The 13,278-nt window shown below is 36.3% G+C and overlaps 9 non-coding genes across 9 annotated transcripts; all 9 read left to right on the forward strand.

Moving 5' to 3' along the window:
* The first annotated feature begins 5,336 nt into the window (after positions 1-5,336).
* On the forward strand, positions 5,337-5,409 carry TRNAR-ACG (transfer RNA arginine (anticodon ACG)). The gene has a single exon. It is a non-coding gene; the product is annotated as a tRNA-Arg (tRNA).
* Positions 5,410-5,497: 88 nt separating this feature from the next.
* TRNAR-UCG (transfer RNA arginine (anticodon UCG)) lies at positions 5,498-5,570 on the forward strand. Its single transcript has one exon. It is a non-coding gene; the product is annotated as a tRNA-Arg (tRNA).
* A 742-nt stretch (positions 5,571-6,312) lies between these two features.
* Positions 6,313-6,385, forward strand: TRNAR-UCG (transfer RNA arginine (anticodon UCG)). The gene has a single exon. It is a non-coding gene; the product is annotated as a tRNA-Arg (tRNA).
* A 250-nt stretch (positions 6,386-6,635) lies between these two features.
* On the forward strand, positions 6,636-6,708 carry TRNAS-ACU (transfer RNA serine (anticodon ACU)). The gene has a single exon. It is a non-coding gene; the product is annotated as a tRNA-Ser (tRNA).
* Positions 6,709-7,445: 737 nt separating this feature from the next.
* TRNAR-UCG (transfer RNA arginine (anticodon UCG)) lies at positions 7,446-7,518 on the forward strand. Its single transcript has one exon. It is a non-coding gene; the product is annotated as a tRNA-Arg (tRNA).
* Positions 7,519-7,609: 91 nt separating this feature from the next.
* On the forward strand, positions 7,610-7,682 carry TRNAR-UCG (transfer RNA arginine (anticodon UCG)). The gene has a single exon. It is a non-coding gene; the product is annotated as a tRNA-Arg (tRNA).
* An 85-nt stretch (positions 7,683-7,767) lies between these two features.
* Positions 7,768-7,840, forward strand: TRNAR-UCG (transfer RNA arginine (anticodon UCG)). Its single transcript has one exon. It is a non-coding gene; the product is annotated as a tRNA-Arg (tRNA).
* A 414-nt stretch (positions 7,841-8,254) lies between these two features.
* On the forward strand, positions 8,255-8,327 carry TRNAR-UCG (transfer RNA arginine (anticodon UCG)). Its single transcript has one exon. It is a non-coding gene; the product is annotated as a tRNA-Arg (tRNA).
* A 255-nt stretch (positions 8,328-8,582) lies between these two features.
* Positions 8,583-8,655, forward strand: TRNAR-UCG (transfer RNA arginine (anticodon UCG)). The gene has a single exon. It is a non-coding gene; the product is annotated as a tRNA-Arg (tRNA).
* Positions 8,656-13,278: the final 4,623 nt, after the last annotated feature.

A 13,278-nucleotide genomic window follows, 5' to 3' on the forward strand; every position in this document is an offset into this window, starting at 1 on the left:
CATTGAGAGACCTGACCTGGGAAGAAAAATCCCAGGAAAGAAGAAATTTTTGCACGAAATGGGAAGATATCTATTTGGCTGACGTAGTTTTACGCTAGGATTGCAACACCGTTGATCCATAAGTTAATAAGCTATGTTCCATAAGTTTGTCACTGGTACTGAGAACTTATTATAAGGTGACGTAGGTCATAGAAAGCGACGCCTGGTGAGGTGTTGTCAAAGGCTTAGTATGAACAGAAGTAAGATAAGAGACTAGAAGTAAAGTGCTCTAGCATTGGCACTAGTGAACAAGTTTGAGGATTTTATGCCGATTCCATCGCGCCTAGACTAGAGAGAAAAAATTGGTCGAGTTCCAAAAACATTTCCTACCCCCTTCCCCTTCCCCTAAAGCCGCGGAACACGGACGCGGGTGCTTGAATCTAGTTTGGCCGTCTACCGCCGCGAGTGTCTCACGTTTTGGAGGCAAAATTCAGAAACCGCTACCATAGGGTCAACCGTTGGTGTGTTATCAAGAATATTCACTTTCGCCAAGTGAAGAATTTGGTTACCTAGATACTTCTAGTCCCTTATCTTACTTCTGGTACAGACTAAATAGGAAGATGGACTACAAAACCGTGTGTAGTCTGCAATTCTCGCTTGTCGTTCTCGAACTAGCTCGAGCCGTAAGTCTCAAGCATTACGAAGTATAGTCAGTCACTGACATACTTATGGAACATAACTTATAAGCTTATGGTTGAACTAGTCTATAAGCACCCAGGAGGTAAGGCGACAGTCACGGATGGGGAGGGGGGTCAAAACGACTCCCGATAGTCGAGATAAAGGCCTAAGAGAGGGTTACGAGCTGGCTGCAAATCGGACAGCTATACGATGGTAAAAGACATTTAGCATCAAAATCTGACTCTGGAGAATTCTCCAAGACCGAAGCAACCGTCTGGAAAAAGATGGGGAGTTTTGCTATGAGAGAGAAAGGGGGGAGGGAGTGTTTTATTCGCGCACTATTTCCCCCCTTTAGAACCCAATGAAGTTCGTACTACCATTCTATATTGTATAGTCAAGGTCCTTTCACACTATAGCCAATTGGAGCCACTCGGTTCCTATGAATAACAATTGATAGAGTTGCTGGAATTGAAGTTGTTCAAGATATATTGCATTTCTGACCTAATTTTGAGTAGCCTATACGAAACTTCACAAATTTAACCAATAAGGGATTGTTTAAAACCCACGTGATACGGATTACTTTATGATCACTTATTAGGCCATTTTATTTCCGACTGAGAAAAAAATTAATTAAAACCAGGGATATATGTAATTTTAGAAGCAGGAATGGAGAACAGAGTAATGTGGGCGTACGTCAAAGTCCCGGACCCCCTTCCACGGGACGGAGGGGAATGAAAGAAGAGGCGGGTCATATCGACAGAGGTAAAATGGAATTACGTATTTTCGCCGTCCCCGTCAGCAACGGAATCAAAACGCAGTTTAAGTGAGCCAATAAGATAATTTAAACTTTTCGTTAGGTGTTGGAGGGAGGGGCTCTATACTGGGCTATGAGTCGGACTGAACTAAATACTAACTGTTCTCCATTCCTACTTCTAAAATTAAATCTATCCCTGTTTAAAGTTGCGTTGAATTTCTTTGGAGATAAAAATAAACTGGTTTTACATGACTGCTTCAAATAATTTGTTAAGGCTTAAAAATGGGCCTAACATAAAACCGTGTTGTTGTTGAAACTTGCAAACATATAGATTTATATTACTTTTAGAGTATGAATAAGGAGTTGGGACAACTTATTTCTCAAATTAATTAACCCAACTAGTTGGAGGTATATCTTTCCCGGCGTGAAAGGCCCTTAAGTCAAAATACCGCTCCTTATACCGTTCTCGTCTCGGTCAAATTCTTGACAGACAAAATTAAAATCAATTAATTTATCTCTTATAGGAAAATCTAATCTAAGACTTGTCGTGGACTCGTCGTAGAAATAAAATAAAATTAATTTCCATTGTCGTTCGCAATAACAGCATATTTCGAGAACTTTAAGCTCCTTATCGTCAAATCAGTTTCGATTTGAGCCGAAATTGCGTTGAAGATTTTGATAGCTATTGATTTTTTCCTATATGGGTCAATTTCTGTGACTGTGAAAATTTTCGAAAGTATTTACAAATTTTAAATAACAACGAATGGTTATTAATAAAAACTGTCTTTGTAGACAAAGACGGGAAAAAGTAAGAGATAAGTGTAGAAAATGAAATGCCTGAAGTAACAGATATTCAATTTTCACTTTTGAACACATGATTATAAAACATCAATTATTTGAAAAAATTCTTATCTTAGTTTTTTTAACCAAAATTACTTTAGTAAAAATATTTTAATATGACACTTGTATATCATTTTAAAAATAATACGCGTTTTCCATTTTCTTCTCTCAAATATTTCCAATTAGGTTGAGCCCTATAAGGGGAATAAAATGGACAGAAAAACATTTATAGCTGATAAAGAAAAAACCGTATCCAAACAAGAAATGTTCGTTAATTTCAAAGTTTTCGAAGCTTCAAAAATTGACGATCAATCTACAGTTCTTTACGACACTAATATCAACATCACAATCAAACTGCCTATGTAACTTTCCGCTTCGCAATATTTCTCATTTAAAAATATAAAAATTAAACTCATAAATCTCAATTTTTTCAGATATGCAAGTATTTGAACCTTCTTAAAGACCATGTCAGTCGAAAGTAAAACCAGGGACGAGAGACTTGAGTCTCAAGGCTCTCCTCCCTGGTAAAACCGAGGGGGAAGACACTTGAGAACTCAGGTGTACAATATGACTTGAACTCAATGTATTGTCAAAGCTGAACTCTGAGTTCCGAAGGATTTGAACTCGATGCACTGTCAAAGCTGAACTCTTTTGAACTCAGGTGTACACAGAGATCTAGAGCGTCTACCCCCTCGGGTAAAACGTAGTATCAAGCTAGTATCCCTTAAAAAATTCTTGAAGAAGCCTTTTTCTAGAGCTAATATTGGGAGTAAAATACTACGGTAAGTAATGATGAAAAATATTTTTCGCATATGAACTTTTGGTGAAAAAAACTAAGATAAGAATTTTTTCAAATAATTGATGTTTTATAATCATGTGTTCAAAAGTGAAAATTGAATATCTGTTACTTCAGGCATTTCATTTTCTACACTTATCTCTTACTTTTTCCCGTCTTTGTCTACAAAGACAGTTTTTATTAATATCTGTTACTTCAGTCTTAATATTAATTAAAATAGTTTAGAAACCTTTCGAGACAAAACGTTTTAGGGCCAAGCATCTATTACATAACATCAATCCTCACTACTTGAGCTGTAATCGCTAATATAGCTTAATTATCTGTAATCGCTAATATAGCTTAATTATCTGTAATCGCTAATATAGCTTAATTAGCTGTAATCGCTAATCTAGCTTAATTTACTGTAATCGCTAATCTAGCTTAATTATCTGTAATCGCTAAGCTAGCTTAATTATCTGTAATCGCTAAGCTAGCTTAATTAGCTGTTATCGCTAATATAGCTAAATTAGCTGTAATCGCTAATATAGCTAAATTAGCTGTAATCGCTAATATAGCTTAATTAGGTGTAATCGCTAATGTAGCTTAATTAGCTGTAATCGCTAATATAGCTTAATTAGGTGTAATCACTAATGTAGATTAATTAGCTGTAATCGCTAATGTAGCTTAATTAGGTGTAATCGCTAATCTAGCTTAATTAGCTGTAATCGCTAATATAGCTTAATTAGGTGTAATCACTAATGTAGATTAATTACCTGTAATCGCTTATATAGCTTAATTAGCTGTAATCGCTAATATAGCTTAATTACCTGTAATCGCCAATCTAGCTTAATTAGGTGTAATCGCTAATGTAGCTTAATTAGCTGTAATCGCTAATGTAGCTTAATTAGGTGTAATCGCAAATCTAGCTTAATTAGGTGTAATCGCTAATCTAGCTTAATTAGGTGTAATCGCTAACCTAGCTTAATTAGCTGTAATCGCTAATGTAGCTTAATTACCTGTAATCGCTAATGTAGCTTAATTACCTGTAATCGCTAATCTAGCTTAATTACCTGTAATCGCTAATTTAGCTTAATTATTTGTAATCGCTAATCTAGCTTAATTATTTCTAATCGCTAATCTAGCTTAATTACCTGTAATCGATAATCTAGCTTAATTATTTGTAATCGCTTATCTAGCTTAATTACCTGTAATCGCCAATCTAGCTTAATTACCTGTAATCGCTAATCTAGCTTAATTACCTGTAATCGCTAATCTAGCTTAATTTCCTGTAATCGCTAATCTAGCTTAATTACCTGTAATCGCTAATCTAGCTTAATTACCTGTAATCGCTAATCTAGCTTAATTACCTGTAATCGCTAATCTAGCTTAATTACCTGTAATCGCTAATCTAGCTTAATTACCTGTAATCGCTAATCTAGCTTAATTACCTGTAATCGCTAATCTAGCTTAATTACCTGTAATCGCTAATCTAGCTTAATTACCTGTAATCGCTAATCTAGCTTAATTACCTGTAATCGTTAAACTAGCTTAATTACCTGTAATCGTTAATCTAGTTTAATTACGTAAAATCATTCAGTTTTTGCAACGAAAGAGAGTAAAATCAGATCAAAGTCCGCGGCAAAACAGCGTAAGTGCAAGAGTGGCTTTCTTCTCGGCTTTATCCCCGGTAAAACGCCGTAAGTCCAACAGTATGACATATAGGGTGCAACAACGTAAGTCAAAGCATGATTAAAAATATGAAATTTAGCACTTAAACTTAATTTTTCTCAAAAACCTTAAAAATGGTCCTAGAAAAAGGTTTATATTTTGATATAAAACCGTTCCCAAACGTAACAAACGAATATTTCATTTCCAAAAAGTGGCCACAAAATGGCTAAATTTGAGAAAAACTCCATGTTATTTCTATGGGAAAATTTAACTTTTTCACCAAAAACACTGACAAATTTTATTGAAATGAAAACCACCCTTAGCAACTTTATTTTTTATAAAATAAACTAATGCGTGGATTTTTTCTGAAATTTTAACCACATATTGAAAGCCCGAATTGTAGTTCTGTGGAATAATTTCAAAACAGTTGAAACAATACAAAAAAAGTTACATCCAAACAAAAAACCCTCCTTATACATTAAGAGCAGTATGAAGTCTTATCTAACGCGTCTGCCTACGGAGCAGAAGATTCCAGGTTCGAGTCCTGACGAGCTCTTTTCTTATTTTCGTAAAAGATCTTTTATGCGTCATAAAGAATGCATAAATTCAATGTTTGGAAATTTTATTTATAATTTGAAGCAAGGGCTTGTGGCGCAATGGATAACGCGTCTGCCTACGGAGCAGAAGATTCCAGGTTCGAGTCCTGGCAAGCTCTTTTTTTATTTTCGTAAAAGATCTTTTATGCGTCATAAATAATGCATAAATACAATGTTAGGAAATTTTATTTTTAATACGAAGCGCAAGGGCTTGTGGCGTAATGGATAACGCGTCTCCCTTCGAAGCAGAAGATTCCAGGTTCGAGTCCTGGCAAGCTCGGTATTACCATTTAAAGATGATTAGTAGAGTATAACGGAAGGGAAATTTATAATATTTCAATGCTTCAATATCATTTTGGTCAACCTCTAACGGGCTTGTGTCGCAATGGATAACGCGCCTGCCTACGGAGCAGAAGATTGCCGGTTCGAGTCCTGGCAAGATCGGTATTACCATATAAAGATGATTATTAGAGTATAACGGAAGGGAAATTTATAATATTGCAATGCTTCAATAGCATTTTGATCTACCTCTAACGGGCTTGTGGCGCAATGGATAACGCGACTGCCTACGGAGCAGAAGATTCCAGGTTCGAGTCCTGGCGAGCTCTTTTCTTATTTTCGTAAAAGATCTTTAATGCGTCATAAAGAATGCATAAATACAATGTTTGGAAATTTTATTTGTAATACAAAGCAAGGGCTTGTGGCGTAATGGATAACGCGACTGCCTTCGAAGCAGAAGATTCCAGGTTCGAGTCCTAGCAAGCTCGGTAGTACCATTTAAAGATGATTATTAGAGTATAACGGAAGGGAAATTTATAATATTGCAATGCTTCAATATCATTTTGATCAACCTCTAACGGGCTTGTGGCGCAATGGATAACGCGTCTGCCTACGGAGCATGAGATTCAAGGTTCGAGTCCTGGCAAGCTCGGTATTACCATTTAAAGATGTTTATTAGAGTATAACGGAAGGGAAATTTATAATATTAAAATGCTTCAATAGCATTTTGATCAACATCTAACGGGCTTGTGGCGCAATGGATAAGGCGTCTGCCTTCGGAGCAGAAGATTCCAGGTTCGAGTCCTGGCGAGCTCTTTTCTTATTTTCGTAAAAGATCTTTAATGCGTCATAAAAAATGCATAAATACAATGTTTGGAAATTTTATTTATAATACGAAGCAAGGGCTTGTGGCGTAATGGATAACGCGACTGCCTTCGAAGCAGAAGGTTCCAGGTTCGAGTCCTAGTAAGCTCGGTAGTACCATTTAAAGATGATTATTAGAGTATAACGGAAGGGAAATTTATAATATTTCAATGGTTCAATATCATTTTGATCAACCTCTAACGCGCTTGTGGCGCAATGGATAACGCGTCTGCCTACTGAGCAGAAGATTCCAGGTTCGAGTCCTGGCAAGCTCTTTTTTTATTTTCGTAAAAGATCTTTTATGCGTCATAAAGAATGCATAAATACATTGTTAGGAAAATTTAGTTATAATTTGAAGCAAGGGCTTGTGGCGTAATGGTTAACGCGACTGCGTTCGGAGCAGAAGATTCCTGGTTCGAGTCCTAGCAAGCTCGGTAGTACCATTTAAAGATGATTATTAGAGTATAACGGAAGGGAAATTTATAATATTGCAATGCTTCAATAGCATTTTGATCAACATCTAACGGGCTTGCGGCGCAATGGATAACGCGTCTGCCTACGGAGCAGAAGATTCCAGATTCGAGTCCTGGCAAGCTCGGTATTACCATATAAAGATGATTATTAAAGTGTAACGGAAGGGAAATTTATAATATTGCAATGCTTCAATAGCATTTTGATCAACCTTTAACGGGCTTGTGGCGTAATGGTTAACGCGACTGCGTTCGGAGCAGAAGATTCCTGGTTCGAGTCCTAGCAAGCTCGGTAGTACCATTTAAAGATGATTATTAGAGTATAACGGAAGGGAAATTTATAATATTGCAATGCTTCAATATCATTTTGATCAACATCTAACGGGCTTGCGGCGCAATGGATAACCCGTCTGCCTACGGAGCATATGATTCCAGGTTCGAGTCCTGGCAAGCTAGTTGTTTATTTTCGTTAAAGATCTTTTATGCGTCATAAAGAATGCATAAATTTAATGTCTGGAAATTTTATTCATAACACGAAGCAAGGGCTTGTGGCGTAATGGATAACGCGTCTGCCTTCGAAGCAGAAGATTCCAGGTTCGAGTCCTAGTAAGCTCGGTAGTACCATTTAAAGATGATTATTAGAGTATAACGGAAGGGAAATTTATAATATTTCAATGGTTCAATATCATTTTGTTCAACCTTTAACGGGCTTGTGGCGCAATGGATAACGCGTCTGCCTTCGGAGCAGAAGATTCCAGATTCGAGTCCTGGCAAGCTCTTTTTAATTTTCGTAAAAGATCTTTTATGCGTCATAAAAAATGCATAAATACAATGTTTAGAAATTTAATTTATAATACGAAGCAAGGGCTTGTGGCGTAATGGATAACGCGTCTGCCTTCGAAGCAGAAGATTCCAGGTTCGAGTCCTAGCAAGCTCGGTAGTACCATTTAAAGATGATAATTAGAGTGTAACGGAAGGGAAATTTATAATATTGCAATGCTTCAATATCATTTTGATCAACCTCTAACGGGCTTGCGGCGCATTGGATAACGCGATTGCCTTCGAAGCAGAAGATTCCAGGTTCGAGTCCTAGCAAGCTCGGTAGTACCATTTAAAGATGATTATTAGAGTATAACGGAAGGGAAATTTATAATATTGCAATGCTTCAATATCATTTTGATCAACCTCTAACGGACTTGTAGCGCAATGGATAACTCGTCTGCCTACGGAACATAAGATTCCAGGTTCGAGTCCTGGCAAACTAGTTGTTTATTTTCGTTAAAGATCTTTTATGCGTCATAAAGAATGCATAAATGCATTGTCTGGAAATTTTATTCATAATACGAAGCAAGGGCTTGTGGCGTAATGGATAACGCGTCTGCCTTCGAAGCAGAAGATTCCAGGTTCGAGTCCTGGCAAGCTCGGTATTACCATTTAAATATGATTATTAGAGTATTACGGAAGGGCAATTTATAATATTTCAATGCTTCAATATCATTTTGGTCAACCTCTAACGGGCTTGCGGCGCATTGGATAACGCGTCTGCCTACGGAGCATGAGATTTCAGGTTCGAGTCCTGGCAAGCTCGGTATTACCATTTAAAGATGTTTATTAGAGTATAACGGAAGGGAAATTAATAATATTGAAATGCTTCAATAGCATTTTGATCAACATCTAACGGGCTTGTGGCGCAATGGATAACGCGTCTGCCTTCGGAGCAGAAGATTCCAGGTTCGAGTCCTGGCAAGCTCTTTTTTTATTTTCGTAAAAGATCTTTTATGCGTCATAAAAAATGCATAAATACAATGTTTGGAAATTTTATTTATAATACGAAGCAAGGGCTTGTGGCGTAATGGATAACGCGACTGCCTTCGAAGCAGAAGATTCCAGGGGCCCTATTCTGAGACGTTCGGTAGGATCTCTATCGAATTAAAATATTCGTTAGCGCCCAAAATATTCGTTAGAGAGCAAAGTAGTGATTCTGAGGCGTTCGGTAGGGAGTATTGTCGTTAGGAATGATGGAAAACGTTCGGTAGGCTAACGATATCAATTTCCTTTCGTTATGGTTTCTACCGAACATTTTTTCTTGTCTATTTTGTTTTGAAAATGGCGGATATAGTTCAACGTGAAGTTTTAAGATTAGCTATACTTGCCGATGAATTGCCTCGACGTGATTTAAAGCGTCAATGAATTTTAAGAGATAGGCTTCAAGCTTTTGAACTTGACGATTATAGGTTTAAAAGATTATTTAGAATAAGGAAAGATATAGTTCTAAATATTTGTGATAGGCTTGAAGAGCGCCTTTCGGGGCAAAATGTTTTTGCAATACCTCCAAATATTAAGGTAAATTTGTCTTAGTTAATCCTAAAATTTTTTTATAACCATTTAAATGTCATTTAGATTTTGACGGCCTTAAGGTTTTATGCTGTTGGCTCATACCAATTAGCAATAGGGCAAGACCTTTTTCTCGCTGTGAGCCAGTCAACTGTAAGCCGGTGTGTTACAGTTGTGTGCAACGCTAGTGTTGATATTTTGGCGCAGGAATATATAAGATTTCCAGTCACTGATGATGAAATTAAGAGAAATAAAATTGGGTATCTATTAATTTTTAGTTTCAATTAATTACTTTTGTTAGTTAATAGTTTTGTTTCAAAAGATTTAGCAAAATAGCCCAGTTTCCAGGCGTAATTGGACTTATTGATGGTACGCAGATTGCCATTGTTGCACCATCGATCAACGACGAGCATTTTCGAGAGTACCTTTACGTAAACCGTAAAGGGTTTCATTCTCTAAATGTTCAAATTGTAAATATGATACCTTACCAATATATCATGTGTGTTTTAGTTCATTAAACTGTGTGACCGAATTTTAAAAATAGGTTTGCGACTACAAAATGCGTATCATAAATTGCAACGCAAAATTTCCTGCGTCAGCCCATGATTCGCACGTTTTACGCATGTCCGAATTGTCAAATCATCTCGAAAGACAATACATTAATGGAAGAAAAGATTGTTGGCTCCTTGGTATGAACAAAAGGTTCAACACAACTGCGTCGTTTTCCATTTTAATTTTAACTATCATTTCATAGGGGATAGTGGTTACGCTCTAAAACCGTGGCTACTAACTCCAATAACACATACAGCAAGAGGCTCCCCAGAAGAAAGCTAGGACAATGCCCTTACGAAAACACGTCAAATAGTGGAATGCACAATAGGGGTTTTGAAGCAAGTATTTCGTTGCTTGCTCTTGCATCGTACGCTTCACTACCACCCAACAATTGCTGCCAAAATAGTTTACGCTTGTTGTACTCTGCATAACATGCGACGTAATCAAGGCCATAGGGAATCGGACGACGAGTTCTCGGACACAGAGACAGAAACGTCTGACGATGATGACACGGAAGAAGAGGTGGATGATGCCAGACGGAGGATGAGAAGAAGGCTTAGATTACGAAGAAGGGAAGTTAGAATTGAGAGGAGGGCTATGGTGTTTGATGTTCCTGAGTATGTGCCCGGGCAAAATGACAATTGGCTCCGTGGTGGACAATTAGTACGAGAACATCTAGTTCGACGCTTCCGTTAATATACATGTTACCTAAGGCTAAACGGAGAGTTCTACAATGATGGTATCACAAAAGATCCATGATTAAAGATTGAAAATGATAAAAACTATAGTGCTTGTAAGGAATAAAAAAAAAAAAATTTTTATACAAATTATTTGTCAAACTTATCTTGTTTTTATTTTTAAAAATTTACAAAAAAAAGTTTTGGTGAAAGACTTATTGGCGAAAGACTTATTTCGGGTATTTAAAATTGGAATTTTAGTTATTTATTTCGAAGAAACTGAAGCCCAACTTGCGCAATAGCTTCCAAATGCTTTGAAATGTCAACGAAAGCTGAAGCTATCTTTTCAATTGAGTTTGCTTTTTGGCGTTCAATTTCATTGCGCTCTTCCAAGGCAGTTTTGATGTCTTTTAAAATGCTGTTTTTTTCTTTATTAATTTCATTTTTTCCTTCTTCAATTTCTTTCAAAGTTTCCGTAGCTTTGTCGTAATTTTCAGTAATTTCCGTCCTTATGTTCCTTTCTACAAAATTCATAAATTATTAAAATTTTAAGATTTACTCAATGAAACAAATTACTTCGCTTTCTATTTCTTAAAGTTGAACTAGCGCGATTTTGGCTTTCTTGCGTTGAAACATTGCCTATAAGAAATACTTCATGCTGATTAGTACTAATTCAAAACACATACTATAAAACTAAAGAAAAACTTTACCAATGTTTTGCGGTACACAACCACTATTTATACTACCTATTGGCTCCGGTGTTGTTTTACGTTGAGATTGTTGATCAATTTGCTTAGGTACAGTAACTTCGGCGTCTCTTAACATTGTAAAACTTTCGCCATCTTCCAAACAAAATTCAACAAATTCCTCTTCAGCGGGTGCTTTAGGAGGCGACTGTTGTCCATCTTGGCCTACTTGATTTAAGAACGAAGGCCCAACACCCCCAGCTATCTGCAGCTTTAAAAAGTTTTATCGAAAGTAATAATTTATATGGTTTCAACAGTCAAATTAATTTACTTAGATTTAAAAAGTTGCAAAAAAATGCCATTTCGAAAAATCAATTTAATCTAGTATTACCTCTGGCTCTTGTGTATTTTGAATGGCAAACCCTAACTCCATAACCTCTGCGTTACCTTCAACACACATTTCACCGATAATTAGAAGTAGCCGCTTTTCTAACTCCGATAATTCTAATGGGCTTTTCTCTCCACCCCCAGTGCAACGAGCAGAAATTTTTATAGATGCAGCCTTGCTTTTTTAACGTCAGATTTCCAGTCTGCCCAAGACTAAAAATAATAGAAATATTTAGATGCGTAATCATTTTACACAAACAGTCAACCAACATTCCTCCACTTTTAGACGTCTTTAGTCGCACCCAATCCATGAGCATTTAATATTTCGGCTAATTGGTTCCACAATCTATCTTGAGCTGCTTTGGTGAATTCTGACGTCAATATCCCAGAAACCAACTCAGGGTGAGCCTCCAAATAATCTAAAAGCATTGTACGCTGTTCTTCTGATATTCTAGTGCCACGTGGAGCCATCGTATACTAAAATACGAAACAATAAATAACACGAATAATAATTTTAAAAATGTCAAATTGAAAACATTGGTGTTCACCAAGGGGGGACTATCTCTCTCAAACTTTGGGCTTTCTTCCGAAATTCGTCGCACTCGAGCCTGCATGGGGTGAGTGACGTAGCTGAATGTCTAGGATAAGCTCCCAAACGAGTAAGGCGGGCTCATAGTATCTATGACTTTGTCTGTCTCTATTGAACTTAGGATTTAAAGAGGCGTTTGCTTCAAATGAGGTATTAAAAAATAATTGATGCCTTACTATATTAAATAAAACACAACCATGGATGTTTTAAGAATTTATTTGCTTCAACTGAGGTTTGCTAAAACTATAGTTTGGTTTTTAAAGTCAAGTTAAAATGCATTTAAAAAGTAAGATAAAAAATACCTTATTATATTAAATAAAACACAACCATGAATGTTTAAGAATTATTTTTTTAATTAACAAAATCCAATTTACATTCATTTCTTTAGCTTGTCCATTTTTCTTTCTTTCTTTCTTTCTTGAGCATCCTCACAAGTTTTTATATTCAAGTCCTTCATTCTTATTAGCGTTCGCATTTTGATATAGGAGAAAATAATTTCTCTTGGATATTCTGAGAATAATGGTACTAGTTTATCAGTTAAATTTTTGACGACCCCCTTTTCATTGCTAAGGAAGACACTGCCAACCTTTTTGGGTGAGGAAACTTGGCCGTGATATTTTAAAAAATAGTTTTCCATTTTATTAGTAGCTTTTAAAAACGTTTGTGCTGGTACAACTATACCACCATAACTCAGGCTCGATACCCATGATGGTTTACAATACATATGATAAATCAAATGATTTGACTTAGATTTAAGACTGATATTGGGGTATTTTTGAAGTATTTATTAGCCACCCACCCAGCTAGATACTCCATCCCCCCTTTTCGTAGTCGTTTAAAATTATATTATATTTCTCAACAAATGCCAGTGGTTTTTTTGGCGAACGAGAACTACTAAGGCTTAAGTTTAAATTAGAAATTTCTCTTCCTAAAGTTGTTGTTAGAATTTTAGGATTTTTTCTCAAAGGGGACTGGTTTGGTGTTCTAGACTCTACATTTTCATTGGGGCTATTAGTTTTTGGATCTACACTGAATATATCATCTATGTAATCAGTAATTTCAATATCATCCACAGTGATATCTGACTGAAACAGAATATCCGTAATAAAATACTGATCTATAGTTTTTGAAACAGTGTTTGCGTGGGTTT

The sequence above is a fragment of the Phalangium opilio genome, unplaced genomic scaffold, assembly GCF_054372755.1.
Source record: "Phalangium opilio isolate 3A_F unplaced genomic scaffold, DU_Popi_V2 ptg000087l_1, whole genome shotgun sequence".
Taxonomy (NCBI): Eukaryota; Metazoa; Arthropoda; class Arachnida; order Opiliones; family Phalangiidae; genus Phalangium; species Phalangium opilio.